This window comes from Epinephelus moara, chromosome 24, assembly GCF_006386435.1.
Source record: "Epinephelus moara isolate mb chromosome 24, YSFRI_EMoa_1.0, whole genome shotgun sequence".
In the NCBI taxonomy this organism is placed as follows: domain Eukaryota; kingdom Metazoa; phylum Chordata; class Actinopteri; order Perciformes; family Serranidae; genus Epinephelus; species Epinephelus moara.
In genome coordinates, this window is record NC_065529.1 from 39,080,905 (window position 1) to 39,097,366 (window position 16,462).

At 40.2% G+C, this 16,462-nt stretch overlaps 1 protein-coding gene across 3 annotated transcripts in view; it reads left to right on the plus strand.

Annotated features, from left to right (window-relative positions):
• The first annotated feature begins 1,372 nt into the window (after nt 1-1,372).
• Nucleotides 1,373-16,462, plus strand: part of pacsin1b (protein kinase C and casein kinase substrate in neurons 1b) — a 37,336-nt gene continuing 22,246 nt past the window's right edge. The window contains exon 1 of one of the 3 annotated variants that reach the window (XM_050038407.1): nt 1,373-1,526. The gene's annotated coding sequence lies outside the window, so the exon portion shown is untranslated. The other 2 variants (XM_050038409.1, XM_050038410.1) reach the window with 2 other exon arrangements.

Genomic DNA, 16,462 nt, shown 5'->3' on the forward strand with positions numbered 1-16,462 from the left:
AGACCTTAAGTATAAAGTATTTTTTATATTATTCCTATACTTTTATTTAAATGAAGAATTTAAATACTTCCTCCACCACTGGGAGTAATGAATTGATAATATATTTTGTGACAAACACAATAAAAATAATTAATTCATATCCCTCATGCATGTGTTTCATGATAAAAACAAATCACAATGTAGGTTGTTCTTCACTTTTCATTGCCTACAGCTACATGATTCCTGATTAAAGCAGAGCTGTGTTTGTCAAAGCCTTTTTATGGCAGGTTGATGGGTTTAATAATCAGAAGTGGGAGGAGATGAGTTCCTCATATCAAACAATGAAGCAGGCAGAGGATTTTTACTCAGGTTGTTGAATGAAAAAACACTTGGTGAGAATTAGGGCTGTGAATATCCATTACATTACATCTACAGAATGTAAGAAAATGAGCACGAAAAGAAAACAATACCAAGGCAGATTCCTATTGTGTGAAAACGTATATGAGAATGAATGTGTTTCTGATTCTGTTTTGTATTAGTTTTTGTATTATAAGTATTGTAACATGCATAGCTGTATAGCTGACCTACTGCATAAAGTGAGATTCATTTCTGTGCTTTTTATTGCTAGTTACATACTGTATATAACAGGTCCTATATTTCCTATACAATACAGGCAATGAACATAGAATGACTGTATCAGGGAAGATTACTATTTTTTTATAAGATGTGCTCTCTTTTATTACTTATATAAATTATTGCTCCTACCTGCCTATTGCACCATTGTATCACATTTATTGTTAATTGTACGTTTTTAATGGTGTATTGTTATGTGTCTGGCTGTACCCGTGATGTTTGAGAGAAGCCAAAGACTAATTTATATCCATCTATCTAGTTATATTCACAGACTGTATAAAGGTTATGATGAGTCTTTCCTGTTTTATTGGTTGATTTCATACTTAAATTTCATTAATTCTATACTTTTATCCTATTTTTTTTCTATTATTTTTTTTTAACTTTCAAAGTCTTATTTATTTTATTTTATTATTAAAACCTATCTGTTTATTCATGTTATTATTTTATTTTATTTTAGTTTAGTTTTATTTTATTTTCAGCCTGTTTCTGTTGATTGTTCCCTCTTAAAAACTTGTTTTTTATTTTATTTTATTTCCAGCCTGTTCCTGTTGATTGTTCCCTCTTAAAAACTTGTTTTTTTAATTTCTTATTTTACTTTATTTCCAGTCTATGTTTCTGTTGATAATTCCTTCTTAAAAACGTATAATTTATTTATTTATTTGTGGATTTATTTTATTTTATTGTATTTCATTTCCGTTGATCGTTTCCTTTTTAACACCTTTATTTTGAAAGCACTTACCGGAAGTGTCGTTGTCCGTAATGGCTGCCTTGACTCAAACTCCGGACCATCCCCCATCTGGCGGCTCCTTTCAGTGATACATCTACCGGCGATACAACGGAGGCAGCTCCTGCTGATGAAGACAATGATTACATTTTAAATATAATCACAGAAGCTGGATTAAAATCTGCTGTCGGTACGTTATTCTTTATATTTGACACCTTATCAGCAGCTAGCTTCAGGTTTGTTCTGGATAAAGTAGCTTCATTTAGAGTTAATAATGCTAAACCGTTACATCTGGTGTCGGTGTGAACAGGCGTTTTATCCAGTGATGTTTCTGCTCAGACTAAATTAAAGTCTACAGCATTAAAAGTCAAATGTTTAGTAAGTAAAAGTCTTTGATACAGCCTCTCTATTTGCATCGTATGAACCTGCAGTTGATGCTGAAGTGTGGTAACTTGAACCACTGCCAGACTGGACTCCTGCTTCATGACACTCATTTTAAATGAATCAGGATCTTTGTGTTATAAAGGTTCAGATATAGAAATGTATTTAACAACATTGAGCAGGAGTTGCAGTGCAGACAGAGGATGCAGTGAGCCCCAGCAGCAGCAGCAGCAGCAGCCTGTGGTGGCTGCAGCAGCAGGAGAGGGCAGGGAGGGATGTCTAAAGTAAAATAGCTGGTCTCTGGGGAGACACAGAGCCTGTGCTTCCTCCAGACCTGCACATCTCTTTGATTTATCAGTGGAGAGCAGCTGGTGTTGGATCAGACCAGAGCTTCTGTGAGGTTCTGACCTCAGTGTGAGCACTGACTCTGATCTCTGAGTGAGCTCTGTCCACGGTTCTGAACTCTGAGTACTGATGGACTGTTATAGTACAACAGGCTGCTGCTGGACACACTGCAGCTGTCATCTGTACGCTCTACACATCAGTTATTGATTGATTAATATCTACAGTGTGCACATGTGTGTGTTACATTGAATAACTGCAGCCAAAATATGATTAACGCCTTAAACACAAGTCAATTTATTCCAAAAAACATCGTGTTCCTCCTCATGTCTTAAAGGGCCACTCCACTGTTTCAGATGTTTTTACAAGTGAAGTTTAGTTCACAACATGTGTGTAATGTTTTCTGTGGCTGTGGATGAGCTTCTGTGTTGAATCTTAGTAAATATCAGGGCTGTCTCAGCTTCGATTTGGAGATAACACATGTATAACAGAAAGAAATTTGTCACACATTGGAGGTCTGGAGTTTGACAGAAGTGGGTATTCACCAAGTCACTAAAAATATGCTATTGAGTTGCATTTTGGGAAGTGTAGTGTTCTTGAGGCATGGCCTTTAATAGAAAAAACAAAAGCTTTACATATGAGTTTTATACATTTTAATGTGGCATGATGCACATTTTTTGTTATATTTTTACATATTTTCAATACTAAGCATAATGCAAATATTTTTATATACGTAACATACTTAGCATTAGACAAATATTTTTCAAATATTTTACATACTAATGTTAAACACTGTATCATAATGCACATTTAAAAAAAAATATTTTTACATATTTTAAATACTTAGTATAATGCAATTTTTTATATGTTTACATGTTACATACTAGTGTTAATCACTGTAGCATAACACACATATTTTTCATATTTTTACACACTTTAAATACTTGGTAAAATATAAATATTTTTATATTTTAAAATATTTTACACACTAGTATTAACCACTGGAGCATAATCCACATATTTTTATATTTTTCATACTTAGTATAATACAGATATTTTTATATTTTAAATATTTCACATACCAGTGTTAACCACTGTAGCATAATGCACATATTCTTACAATTTACATACTTATTTTTATACTTCCTGTTGTTATACTCCTCTATGCTGTGCATCAGAGTGACTTTAACACATCACACTTTGCCCTCTGGGATCAATAATGTATTTCTGATTCTGATTCTGATAGCAGGGAGTAAAGGTCACGATGTGTCAGCCTCTGCTGCTTCGACATCTCACAATGTGGTGGAAATGCAGAACTAAACTGTCGGAGTGCTCCTTTAAAGTTTCTATATTTGTCTGCAGTCTTTTCAACAGGCTAACACTGTCACTTTCCACTTCCTGTACGCTGGAGATTATCAGCCTGTCATTTTATGTCAGTGTATTTGCATTTGGTGTATATAAACTGCAGCAGAGTGGGTTTCCATCTATTGTGCGATTGTCAGCCTGATGAGGTACATTTGACATCATGTTGATTAATCAACAACAATGTTAATAATTGCTGGTTCCAGCTTCTCAAACATGAGGATTTGATGCTTTCTCTGTTTAATAATAATAGTAAATTTGGATTCTACACCACAAGCTGCACAAAAAAAAGCAATTTTGATAGTTTACGATTGATTTGGTTGCATAATAGTTATTCTCAGTCAGTGTTTCTGCTGTCAAAGCTGAGTAGAAATCCTCTGCCTCCTACACGGTTTGTCATGAGGAAGAGATCTCACCTCATTTCTGATCAGCAAACCCATCAACCTGCGATAACAAAGCCTAAACAAACACAGATATGCTTTAAGAGGGGATCGTTTGGCTTCAGGGAGTGAATACTGATGAACATATTGTCAGCGAGTGAATTGTTTTTATCATTAACTACAAATGGAGTGTGAAACATTTCTTGTTTTTCTCATCTAGTAGAACTAATCATATGGTGAAGTATGTTACACAAAGTACAAATTCAGTGTTGTGTTTCATAGAAATATCATAGCTGAGGGTCATTTAAAGTGACAGAGAGGGAGGCATGAGTGGATTTGTGTGTGTCACGCATTTGATAAAGTGCTCTTATGTGAGTGAGTCAGTGTCTAATTGGATTAATTCATGTGACAAATGAGGGTCACTCATTTGATTTGCAGCGCCCGGTTCACCTCCTCTCAGGTTTTGTCAAAGCAAAGACAGATGAGCCGTCACTGCTAATGTAATTAATTAGACTAAACCCTGAGTCTTTCTTTGCTTTTCTGTAGATTTTACTATGTTATTCCCAGTGGGCATTGACGCCACTGTTTGCTTCCCCATTTCATTTTTACTCACGAGCTTGGCATGTCACATCTGGTGCTCCAGACAAACCTGCCTGACATTAGTTGATTGAAAGCAATTAAACTTACTCTCTTCTATTCGTCCTTTTTGCCTTTGTAACCAATATGGCTTCAGACATCCTAAGCCCTTTCCTTTATGCCTGGGCTTTGGATCAATGCAATTAAAATTTTAATTTTATCCCAGTTCCTCTGAGAATTATCCAAACACAATAGGTTAAAGTTGTTTCAAAGTTACACACTGCTCTCCCGTTTTAAAGCTACAGTATGTAACATCTATGGACCAGCACTCAAGTCAATAATGTACCACTGAATGGAAAGGATCCTCTTAAAGCTTCCTGTACGTGTTCAGAGACTGGATGGTGAGGGAGCAGGGCTTTGGATTTGGCCTGAGCTGTGAGGTAATTGGAGCCTGAGACAGGATCCTCACAGGGGATCTTGGGAGAAAGGCAGGCTGCATTTCCTTAAAGGCCCAGGGGTTTGAGCTGTCATTACATACCGGGGCATACCGTGTTGTGCAACTGCTGAGCTGTGGAGTTTCAGACCAACATGAGATAACTATTGCATAGGAAGAATTGTCCTGCCTTGGCTCAGAATAAAAGTCTTTAATTGTCTTGTGTGTTATGAAAGATGGCTGGCGGCTCTGTGATGGAGGAAGCCAGGATGAACCTGATTCTATGTATCAACAGATGTGTATGATTTTAGCCACATATATGATTTAAACTTACTGCTGGTTTTAGGACTTTGGTCTGGCTGTGCCCTTATGATCTTTTAAAAATAATATTTCTGGATTGCAACTAACTAAGTTATTTGTATCCCTGATTAATCTGCTTATCATTTTCTTGATTAAATGTTTAATTGTCATGTCTATAAAATAACAGAAAATGAAATCAAAATTTTCCAGAACCCAATGTGATGTCCTCAAACTGCTTGTTTTCTGTGACCAACATTTCAAAACCCACAGATATGCATTCAGTCATAGATGACAACATCCAAAATCTCTCTCTGTTTACTATGAAATGCTCTACATTTGCCCTCTGCCAATTTGTGTGCCTGCATTTTGAGTGTCAAATCTACGTAATATGTAGTATATAATGAAATCACTGTACAAAGCATGTGAACTGCTTTACTCTAACAATCTCACAATGAGTTGCGCTTTGTATTTATGCCAAAAATCTACTGTCTTCTGACTCTATACCTGTCAGTGATGACACAAAATGATGATGCTTCCTAAGTATCCGAAATCTCAGTTCACTGATCAATGTAAACTGCTGAATGTGGAGTAGTGAGTGAACAAAGGAGTTGTTTTGGAGGGATTTTGCTCAAGCAAATGATCAAATATTCACATTTGAGGAGCTCAAACAAGGAGTTTCGGAGCATTTTGCGTAAAAAAAAACCTTTCAGCTGTCATTGGTACCCTTTCTAAAAAAAAATCTCTTTTTGTCAAACTGTCACAGTATCCACACATGAGACAGATAGTCTGTGAAAAAACATATTCCTCTGCCTGTTTGTAGCACTCCTAAAGACATAACCGCACCTGAGTGAAACAACCAATCAGAGTTGAGGAGCCTCTAACACAGCTATCAATCATGTCAATAACTGGGGTGTCTATGACTCAGAGGCAAAGCGGGTTGCCCACTAATCAGAAGATCGGCAGCTCAATCCCCCGCTGCGATACCTCAAAGTATCATTGAGCGAGATTCTGAACTCCTAATTGCTCCTGATGGCTGTTCCATTGGTGTGTGTCTGGGTAGTAGGTGGCACCTTGTATGGTAGCCTCGGCCACCAGAGTGTGAATGGGTGAATGTGACATGTAGTGCTTTGAGTGGTCAGAGGACCAGTTAAAGTGATATGCAAGTGCAGTCCAGTCCATTCACTGCTCATGACTTGGGGTATAAACTATCAAACTAGGTAGCACTGATCAAATGTGAATTAGGATTCTGTTACGGCAAACATTCTCATTGTACAGCCAAATAGCACACTAAAATATGTTTCTGAAAACATTGGAGGTGACAAACAGGCAAAGCAGTAACAGAATCTTGATTCATATTTGCTTATCTGGGTAGGTATCTGTTCAGAGTTCCATAAAATTTCCCAGTTTTCACGCAGAGCTGATTTAGCAAATCAGTCATGAAAGGCAAATCTACTATATTTAACTACACGGGAGATGTGTTTAAGATATGCAGTGTTTTTGGAGGCAACTTCCCAGACACTGATTATACATTCCCTGTTGTGTCTATACTTTCTGACTCTGCTGCTCGGTGCCTATAGATGCTAAATCAGCAGAATCTAACCAGCAGGCTGCACATCACAGATCAGCAGCAAATGGCTTCGTGCCAACACGGTCCCACCATGCAGCTCTCTTATCCAGAGGTGCATTCAGGTCACTGCTGGAAGATAAATTCACAACAGATAGACAGTATAGGTTAAAGTCGGTCCTAGGTTTTTTACAATATATACAGTTTTACATGAGGATGTATAGATGGACTGAAAAATAATCTGTTGATTGTTTGAAGTCATTTTTCAGACAAAAATTATAAATATTATCTAGTTCTAGGTTCCTGAGGATTTGCTGCTTTTCTTTTACTTTTGTGATTGTGTGCTGAATATCTTTGGGTTTTGGACTGGTGCAATTTGAGTACGTCATCTTGGGTTTTTGGAAACTGTGATGGGTGTTAGTCATTATCTTGGGACATTATAGCAAAATGATGAATCTAGAGCTGCAGCAATAATGCAAATTTATCAGTCGCTATTTTGATAATCAATTAATTTTTGATGTCATTTTTCAAGCAAAACGAACGAAACTTTGATTGTTCCCATTTTGTGCACAAATGTGCAAATGTTGTACTCTTCTCTGTCTTACATTATATTAATTTTAATACATCAAATTTAAGACTTTTAATGAAATTGCCTGGGGTGTTAGGAAGGGGTCCAGTTTGGGGACCTTAGAATTGCATCTTTGATCTATGCAGATGATGTGGTTCTGTTGGCTTCATCACACCGTGACCTCCAGCATGCCCTGGGGCGGTTTGTAGCTGAGTGTGGAGTGGTCGAGATGAGAGTCAGCACCTCCAAGTCTGAGGCCATGGTTGTCTTACAAAAACCGGTGGATTGCCCCCTCTGGGTTGAGTTACTGCCTCAAGCGAGGGAGTTCAAGTATCTTGGGGTCTTGTTAACAAGTGATCGGATTGTTGTGATGAAGAGGGAGCTGAGCCGGAAGGCAAAGCTTTCAATTTACTGGTCCATCTACGTCCCAACCCTCACCATGGTCATGAGCTCTAGGTAATGAATGGAAGAACTAGATCACAGATACAAGCGGCCAAAATGAGTTTCCTCCGTGGGGTGGCTGGGCTCAGCCTTAGAGATAGGGTAAGGAGCTCGAACATCCGGAGGGAGCTTGGAGTAGGGTGGCTGCTCCTTTGCGTCGAGAAGGGTCAGTTGAGGTGGTTCAGGCATCTGATCAGGATGCCTCCTGGGCGCCTCCCACTGGAGGTGTTCCAGGCACGTCCCACTAGTAGGAGGTCCCGGGGAAGACACAGAACAAGCAGGAGGGATTACATATCTCATCTGGCCTGGGAACGCCTTGGGGTCCCCCAGGAGGAGCTGGAAAGTATTGCTGGGGAGAGGGATGTCTGGGATGCTTTGCTTGGCCTGCTGCCCCTGCAACCCGGCAAATAACTGCGGCTTGGATGATAAATTGAGAGTATGATATATACTTGCAGCCCAAGATGAATAAATTAATCGAGAAAAGAACTGGCCCAATTGCTAGTTGCATCCCTAATGAAAATCACTATTTGGTACCTAACCTGGGGGTCAGGGGGCCTTGAGTGGTCCCAAGATAAATCTGAGGGGTCACACACAAACAAAACAATAAGTTTACTGTAAGTCAGCCATGTGGTGAGAGTTTCATTGACTAAGTGCTGGAGGAAGAGTTGTTGTGAATCTGCATCATGTGATGTTGATACACTTCCACTTTCCTGAGTGTAATGAATCACTTTGTATCTCCGGGGCACCTCTGCTGTAGATGGTACATTACAAAAGCCATCTCACAGCTTAAGAGGAACAAGAAGAGGCTATTAGAGGTTGTTGGCTGCGGGTTTGCTTTGCTCCTCTGAGGCTCAAGCCTGTCAGATTTATAGTGTCAGTGAAGTGCTTTAGAGCCAGAGGAGGAGGAGGGAAGAGGGCTTGGTGTTGCCATGGCAACTTTGCTAAGGATGGCGTCTGTGTGGTGTGCATGTGTGTAGAGGTGGGAGCGACTGTGTTTGGGCATGTTTGAGGCGTAGGGCTTCAGCTAACAACTGTTTTCATGATTGATTAATGTGAAGATTATTTTCTCGATTAATATTCATTTGGTCTATTAAATGTCAGATAAGAGTTTTTAGCTGTCTAAGTTTTTAGAGTCTTACTGATTAGAAATTTGGCTAAACCCAAATGAATATTTTCATCATTGATTAACCTGTTGACTGTTTTTCTGATCGAGGATTGTTTAGTATATAAAATGTCAGAAAATTGTTGAGAAGTGGCTCACATTTGAGAAGCAGCAAATGTTTTGGAAAAATGACTTAATCAATTCAATCAACTTGACAAAAGGCACACATATTGGTTGCTGTGGAGCTTTCAGTCACAACACATTATCTTAATCAGAAGATGGAGTTTGCCCAGATGTTCCAGTTTGAGCACGGCCTTTCTTTGCTTCCCTGGTGAAATACAACTTTCATTTTGCATTTATTTATGACGGGGAAACTTCATCCGCTGATGAGTTTCAGAAAGTTTCAGAACAGCTGCTGTTTCCAAGGCCAAGAATAACTTTCAACTTAAAGGGACAGTTCACCACAAAACCAAAAATACATATTTATACTTTAGATATCGGCCGTAGAGATGTCTGCCTTCTCTTGAATATAATAGATCGAGATGGCACTCGGCTTACAGTGCTCAAAGCGCCAAAAAATACATTTGAAAAACTCAACAGTAATGTCTCTTTACAGAAATCATGACCTGGTTACGCAAGATAATCCACAGATCTTGTTGTGAGCAGTTTTATGTAGGAACTGTTTTCTTTCCACTGAACCACACCTGCCAACCGTATCACTGTGCAGAAGGATGCATGCCTCATAGACGAGAGGCTCATACTCGTGACAGCACAAGATGTAAACATTAATGGCACCCTATGGTTTGAGATGTTAGCTAGCTCTGTGGTGCTCATAGACTGTATAAATAGTTGATGTACCTACTGTGATGTCACCTGTTGGTTTGTGGACTGCTGTTTTGAGGCCTCACGTTAGACATTTAAGCAGTCGTTATCTTGATTTTTTGGAGCCAGAAGTGACCATACTTGAATGAGAGATTGGAGCTGTGGAGAACTGAGGGGCAGATCTGACTCACAGACTGTGGCGACACCTCGTAGATGGTCTGTCATTTAAGCCACTCTGCCCTTAAATATGCATAACTTTGGGCCTTGATAAATTGTAAATGGATGAGTTATATAAAAATTCAACCCTGCACAGTCGTCATGAATGTTGAAATTAGATATAGAGACCAAACCAGGCTTTAAACATATTTCTCCTGTAGAGTTGGGCATTGTAACATGAGAGTTTGGAGATTTACTCACTTTTGGAGCCAGCCTCAAGTGGCCATTTGATGAACTGCAGTTTTTGGCACTTCCACATTGGGTTAACTTTTCAGTCTCAGAGATTGCCGCTTGGTTGTGCTAGGTGAGCTAGCAGTAGATGCATGCTTACTTCCATGCTGTTGCTTTAAGTTGAAGCAGTTAAATTGTTGTCATGCGTAATATCGTCTTGGTTAATCGATTAATATGAATTCATTTTAATGCCTATAGAATGTCAGAAAATGGTGAAAAATGTCTATTTTTTTATCACAATTTCAATTTCTCAGAGCCCAAATTAACATCTCCAGATTACGTATTTCCTCTGACAAACATTTCAAAACCCCAAATATATTCTGTTCACTATCATTTATGACAAAGAACAGAAGCAGTCCTCACATTTAAGAAGCTAGAACCAGAGAATAATTGGCATTTTGTTGCGAAGATGACAAAAACGAAATCTTTGTTGCTGGATTGTTTCAGTATGGATGTATTTGTGTGTGTGCCGTGCTCTTACAGTAGGTGTTTTCAAAGCAACAGTAATATTTAAACCTGTTAAAGCTGTTTTCATTTTGCCGACTGAACTGCCACCTACTGACTGCATCACTGATGGTGTTTCCTCTCAGTGGATCTCACTCCTAACAGCCAGAGGAGTTCTCATTCACAACAACAACAACAGAGGCTTTTGTATGTGTGTGTGAGAGTGTGTGTGTGTAGCTCTCATGGCTTTTAGCAGCTGCACTGTCTTTGAATGAGTCATTTCCATTTCCCTTCTCAGTATCAGCTTCAGTGTGTGCACACTTTGACTCCAGCAGCTGAACCAGAGGCTTCAATTAACAGTGTCCACACTGACTCTCTGCACTGGGCGGTGGAAAGAAAAGGTTATTGATTACAAAGAAAGTGGAATGGAGAGCACAGAGGTCCTCCACACTTGCCCTATTGAATTCTTTGAACCCTGGAGTATGAGAAATTGGCTCTACACAGAATATTAAGTGGTGTTCCACAACCACACATGCACGTACAATTTTTTTCTCTCTTTAATCTGCAGGAGACGTTATGTGAAAGTGTGGTGATGGTAAGTTTGTCACAGAATAAAATAGGAGCTAGAAAGAACACAGTAGAGTGCAGGGATGTTTTGTTCTTATGTACAGATTGTCACCCAGCACCTGCAAAACATTTATAGATGTGTGTACACCTGCCGATGATTGCCTGAAATAACCACTGGGCCACATTTTGTGTCTGGGTTTTATTCCCCTTACTGTACAGCAAAGTCTGAATGCGAAGTGAAACTAAAATTATTTTAGTCAGTCATGTTTCCAAGGTCAGGAGTGAACTTTAGTTTCAGTTTTTAAGCCAATGCAAAAATATTCATAAACATCTGAAGTTTCATGACAACTACTGAAAAAGATTGTGTGATGACTGAAGGCGACAGCCACAAAATGAAGGTCGTGGTGAGATATTTTGTCAACTATGCTTTTTTTTTTGGTTGCTTTTGATTTGCATTGAATGAATTACTTTCATCAGAGTTCAATGTGAGATAATGTGACATGTCCTTTGGTGGCTAAACTGGAGCAACTGTCAGATAGCAAACTTAAATATGCTTAGTCTTATCAAAAGTGATATGAGAAATCCAATACCACTCTCACTCAAAAATACATATTTTTCCTCTTACCTGTAGTGCTGTCTATCAGTCTAAACTCTCGTGGGGGATGCTTAGTGTTGGAGATATCAGCTGTAGAGATGTCTGTCTTCTCTTGAATATAATGGAACTAGATGGCACTCGGCTTGTGGTGCTCAAAGCGCCAAAAAATACTTTTGAAAAACTCAACAGCAATGTCTCTTTCCAGAAATCATGACCCTGTTACTCAAGATAATCCACAGACCTTGTTGTGAGCAGTTTCATGTAGGAACTATTTTTCTTTCTACCGAACTACACCCGCCAACCACTTCTCCACTCAGAAGGAAGCATAGATCTACTGCTAGCTCACCTAGCACCACCAACATTACAGCTCAGCTGAGGAGGATGCCATTAATGTGCACATCTCACGCTGTCATGAGCATGAGCCTCTCGTCCTGAGATGCACGCTTCCTTCTGAGCAGTGATACGATGATTTGATTTGATTTGATACGGTTGGTGGGTGTAGTTCAGTGGAAAGAAAAATAGTCCCTACATGATTTGATCAGCTGAGTTGCAGGTGACACCATCAGCCGGCCAGTTCACACTGCTGCAACATTCTGAAACGGTTTCTCGTCGCAAACCACTTTACTGAACTGGGCTTTATATCCAAGAGAAGGCAGACATCTCTATGGCCGATATATAGTGTTATTTGATAAATAACACTACAGGTAAGAAGAAAAATATGTATTGTGGATTGTGGGGTGAACTGTCCCTTTAAATATGAAGCTAGAGACAGGAGATGGTTAGCTTAGCTTAGCATAAAGGCTGAGAGCAGAGGGAAACAGCTAGCCTGGCTCTGTCCAAAGGTTAAACAATGTTATATTTCATTATTATCACAAATAAGAGAGAAAGTTGTATGTTAGTTGTACTGAACATAGAAGCCTTTTGGTTTCCAGAGAAAAACAGCAAATATTCACTAATTGAAATACAATTATCACAAATAGTTAAAAGACTTTAAAGTATTTTAAAGCAGGGGTGTGTTGGGGGTACTCTGACTCATGACCTCAGGATGTTGTCAGATAACAGGAGAAGAACAGCCTCAATTATAAGATTGTGTTTTCTACATACGACCAGACCTGCAGCCCTTTCAGTCCCTCTCATCCCTGCGCAGGGGTCGTATATTACTTCCTGCAATAATGGGACAGAACACCGGGGTCAAATGGAGTGAGCCCCGCAGGGAGAAACATGATTAGATGATACACAGATGGCACATAATGGGGAGACGAGCATCTGTCTGCGTGGATGGACGACAGGCTTTATTTGAGTCTTTTCATGACTTGCGGGAATTCAGGCGACAATCCTGCAAGTGTTTATCCTCTGCTGTGTGTGTGATGATGTACCTGCCTTTGTGGGAAGCTGTCTATTACCAGAGGACGCTCACACACACCTGTCTGCTCTGATTCTTTTCATTCGCAGCATCACACTAAATTAAGAAAAGAACATTTATTATGCTCTCAAATGGCGTCCTCTCAAGATAATTCCTGTTATTTTGAGAGTTTTTCATGCAGCATTCTTAAATTATTGATGTCAGACATGTTTACCCCTCAAATGAAAGACGCTGTTCACCCTCTACAGGTATCGCTCATTGTATGTCAGCAAATGCGTATTGATTGAGGCGACGCGGCACGGCTGACCTGATACCCCGATGTTGACTCATCTGTCTGTCCTCTACAGAACAAGCTTTATCTGCTTCTCTCTGTTCTTCCTGTCTGCCTCCTTCATCTGCATGATGAGTAACTGTCTGTCTCTTTTGTCCTTCTCTCTCTATCAGTCTGTCTCTGAGTCTCCTTCGCCTGACTACATGACACCTGCCAGTTGAATGTGCGCGACAAGGGAGAGCCCTCAAGTCTCCACCCTCCTTCGCAGCTAGCGAATAATTGATGGCCTAATGTGTCTTCTCAGGGATATGTCAAAGTTCAGTGTGTGTGTGTGTGTGTGTGTGTGTGTAAAAGGCGTGCTCGACCGCAGGATGTGTCATGGTTGCAGTTGAGCAGTGAGGCTGTTCGACTCCAAGTTTCAGGTGTCAGAAATTACTTGGAGTGACGCTGTCGAGGACTGAGTGGCCGCAGAGAGGACAGACCAGGTTCAGTAACACAGCTCTGATCTGTAATGACACATCTTAATATCTACTTTTAATTTTATGGTTGTATACTTGTAGTTGTGTAGCTGTGTTCGTAGTTGTGAGTGTTTTCCAGTAGTTTTTGCTATCGTATAACACAGGATGAATTCTGACATGAATGAATGAACGACGGTGTCTTTATCTCCGCCAGACAAGCCTAGAGTGGATCATGCGTTTGGTTGCGTGTGATTGAGTGTGTGTGAGTATGCAGGGGCGTAGCACCAAATTATGGGTCCTAAGCATAAGCAGTCTCAGTACCCGCCCTTCCTCTCTTGATCCATGTCTCTCTCACGCACCTTTAGATTTTTTTTTCCCCAAAAAAAAGTCAATTGGCTTTCTTTACCTTTTCAGTCTTTTAACGATTTTTTCAGCCAATTTCAATTCAGTTATGGCATTAATACTTTAATCTATCCATTTTTAACTGCTTATCTGAAGCTGGGTCATGGGGGCAGCAGGCTGAGCAAAGTATTCCAGACGTCCCTCTCCCGAGCAACGCTTTCCAGCTCCTCCTGGGGGAAACCCAAGGCGTTCCCACCCAGGCCAGATGAGATATGTAATCCTTCCAGCGTGTTCGGGTCTGTCCAGGGCCTCCTACCAGTTGGACGTGCCCGAAACACCTCTAACTGGAGGTGCCCAGGAGGCATCCTGATCAGATGCCCGAACCACCTCAACTGACCCTTTTCGACGCAAAGGAGCAGCGGCTCTACACCGAGCTCCCTCTGAATGTCCGAGCTCCTTACCCTATCTCTAAGGCTGACCCCAGACAGAAAACTCATTTCGGCTGCAAGTATCTAGGACCTCATGATGAGATCACAGATTAATACTTAAAAATAAAATGAAGTGAAAACAAAACCAAACTTTTCCCAGGGCCTCTACTATAATAATCAGTCTCACTTCTCCTTCCACTACAACTGCCCTGTGAGTGTGTGTATCTGTCTGTACACAGCTACTCTCGCAAACTACTGGACCAGTCAGCCTCATATTTTGTGTGCACATGTATGACTGTTGGCTCAAGGACCTCTTGTAGTTGTGGTGATCCGTAACTTTCGAAAAACCTGTTTTATTGACTGTTTTATACCCTCATTGAGCGCTGATTCCTCACTTCTCTTAACTAGCTAGTAGGAGTGTCAAGTTTTCCAGAAATCCTCACAGCTAAAAACAAGCCTTAACATCTGTTGCAGACCACTTTTTGGCCTTTATCGTGGCTCAAACACTGACAGCCATAGAAACCTTTTGTCTTATTTTGAACCAAAGCATCTCCAGATTAATTCCATCTGACATGTTATGATCCACTAAAGTTAGGCAAGATACGAGATGACTTAGTCCCCATTTGCCAGCATTTTATCTAAGGGAGCCAGGAGAGACAATTCCAACGGGAAAAGCTGCCCAATTTTGCTTTTAGATTTTGTTAATTTTGTCATTTTTCCTTGATATTTGCGTTTCTACCATAAGTAGGTCAGCAGGTAATTAAATCTTTAATTTTCTTTGTCTGTTTTAATTGTGTTTGGTATTTCTTACATAGCTTACAGACAAAGTTAATACCTCTAAAAGTCTAGCTATAAATGACATAGATCAAAGATTTTTGGCTGTGCTTATTGCCTCTATATTTCATATACACTGCCTGTCAGCAGGTCAACATGTCATGGCTCTGTCAAAAATAGACAAGGCTTGTATTTTTATTAGCATCTGCACAATTGCATAAATCATCTAGAGTGGCTGGGATCAGCTCGGGCGGCCACTTGGCGGAGATCTGCTCCCCACTGAGTGCTTTTCTCTAATGTGTGTGTTATTTTACAAAGGTCATGGTCAAAAACAGCCAAGAAAGTCATCTTAGATTAAGCACACAAGGACCTTGATCTCTGTCTTATCTACGTGAAGGTATGAACTTTAAAAGATGCTCCGCTGATAAAGCATTGCACTCCTTTAACTACTGTCAGACTCACAAAAAGGATCCGATTCAATGCGGCAGAACCAGAGATATCGTCTTTATTATTCTGTGCATTCTTCTTCCTTGTCAAAACCTGGTGCTCGCATTGCCCACAATGCAACCTGACCGCTGACAGTTCTGTCGGAGGTATGAGTGTGTCTGCTAGTGGCTCAAAATAGGACCACTGTACAGGTATTTAAGTCTGCTTGTGTCCAGATCTTCTGTATTATTGATGATACATGAATATTGTAAAGAAGCCGGAATGAGTTTCAGTTAGTTGCCCGGGCGGCCGCAGAGGTTTTGACAAATGGTTGCTGGCTGCCTTAAACACTTCTACAGGAATTGTAAGTGCATTCTCTTGTTGCACATTGTGTTTAGATGCAGCATCAACACTTTTTCCTGCATGTGTCTGACCCTCTGAGTGGACCGCTGCACATATCTGTACTGGAGAAGTGCACAACAATGCTCTACTGCTGGCTACGAAGTGACACCACAGGAGAAGCTGAGGGTTAAATGCCTTTTATCGAGGCTTCCTCAGCAACACTATCAGCCGTCAAGGGAAGCGAGAGCCGAGCAGATTCTTTTTCTTCATTCTCATTTTATTTACCTGCAGCAGAGACGTCAGCTGAGAGTCCAGGATGTTTTGCAGGGCTGGAGTTGTTTACCAGGGACTGTCAGTGGTGATATTAAACTAGAGAAGAGTGTATTGTTTTTTCTGCA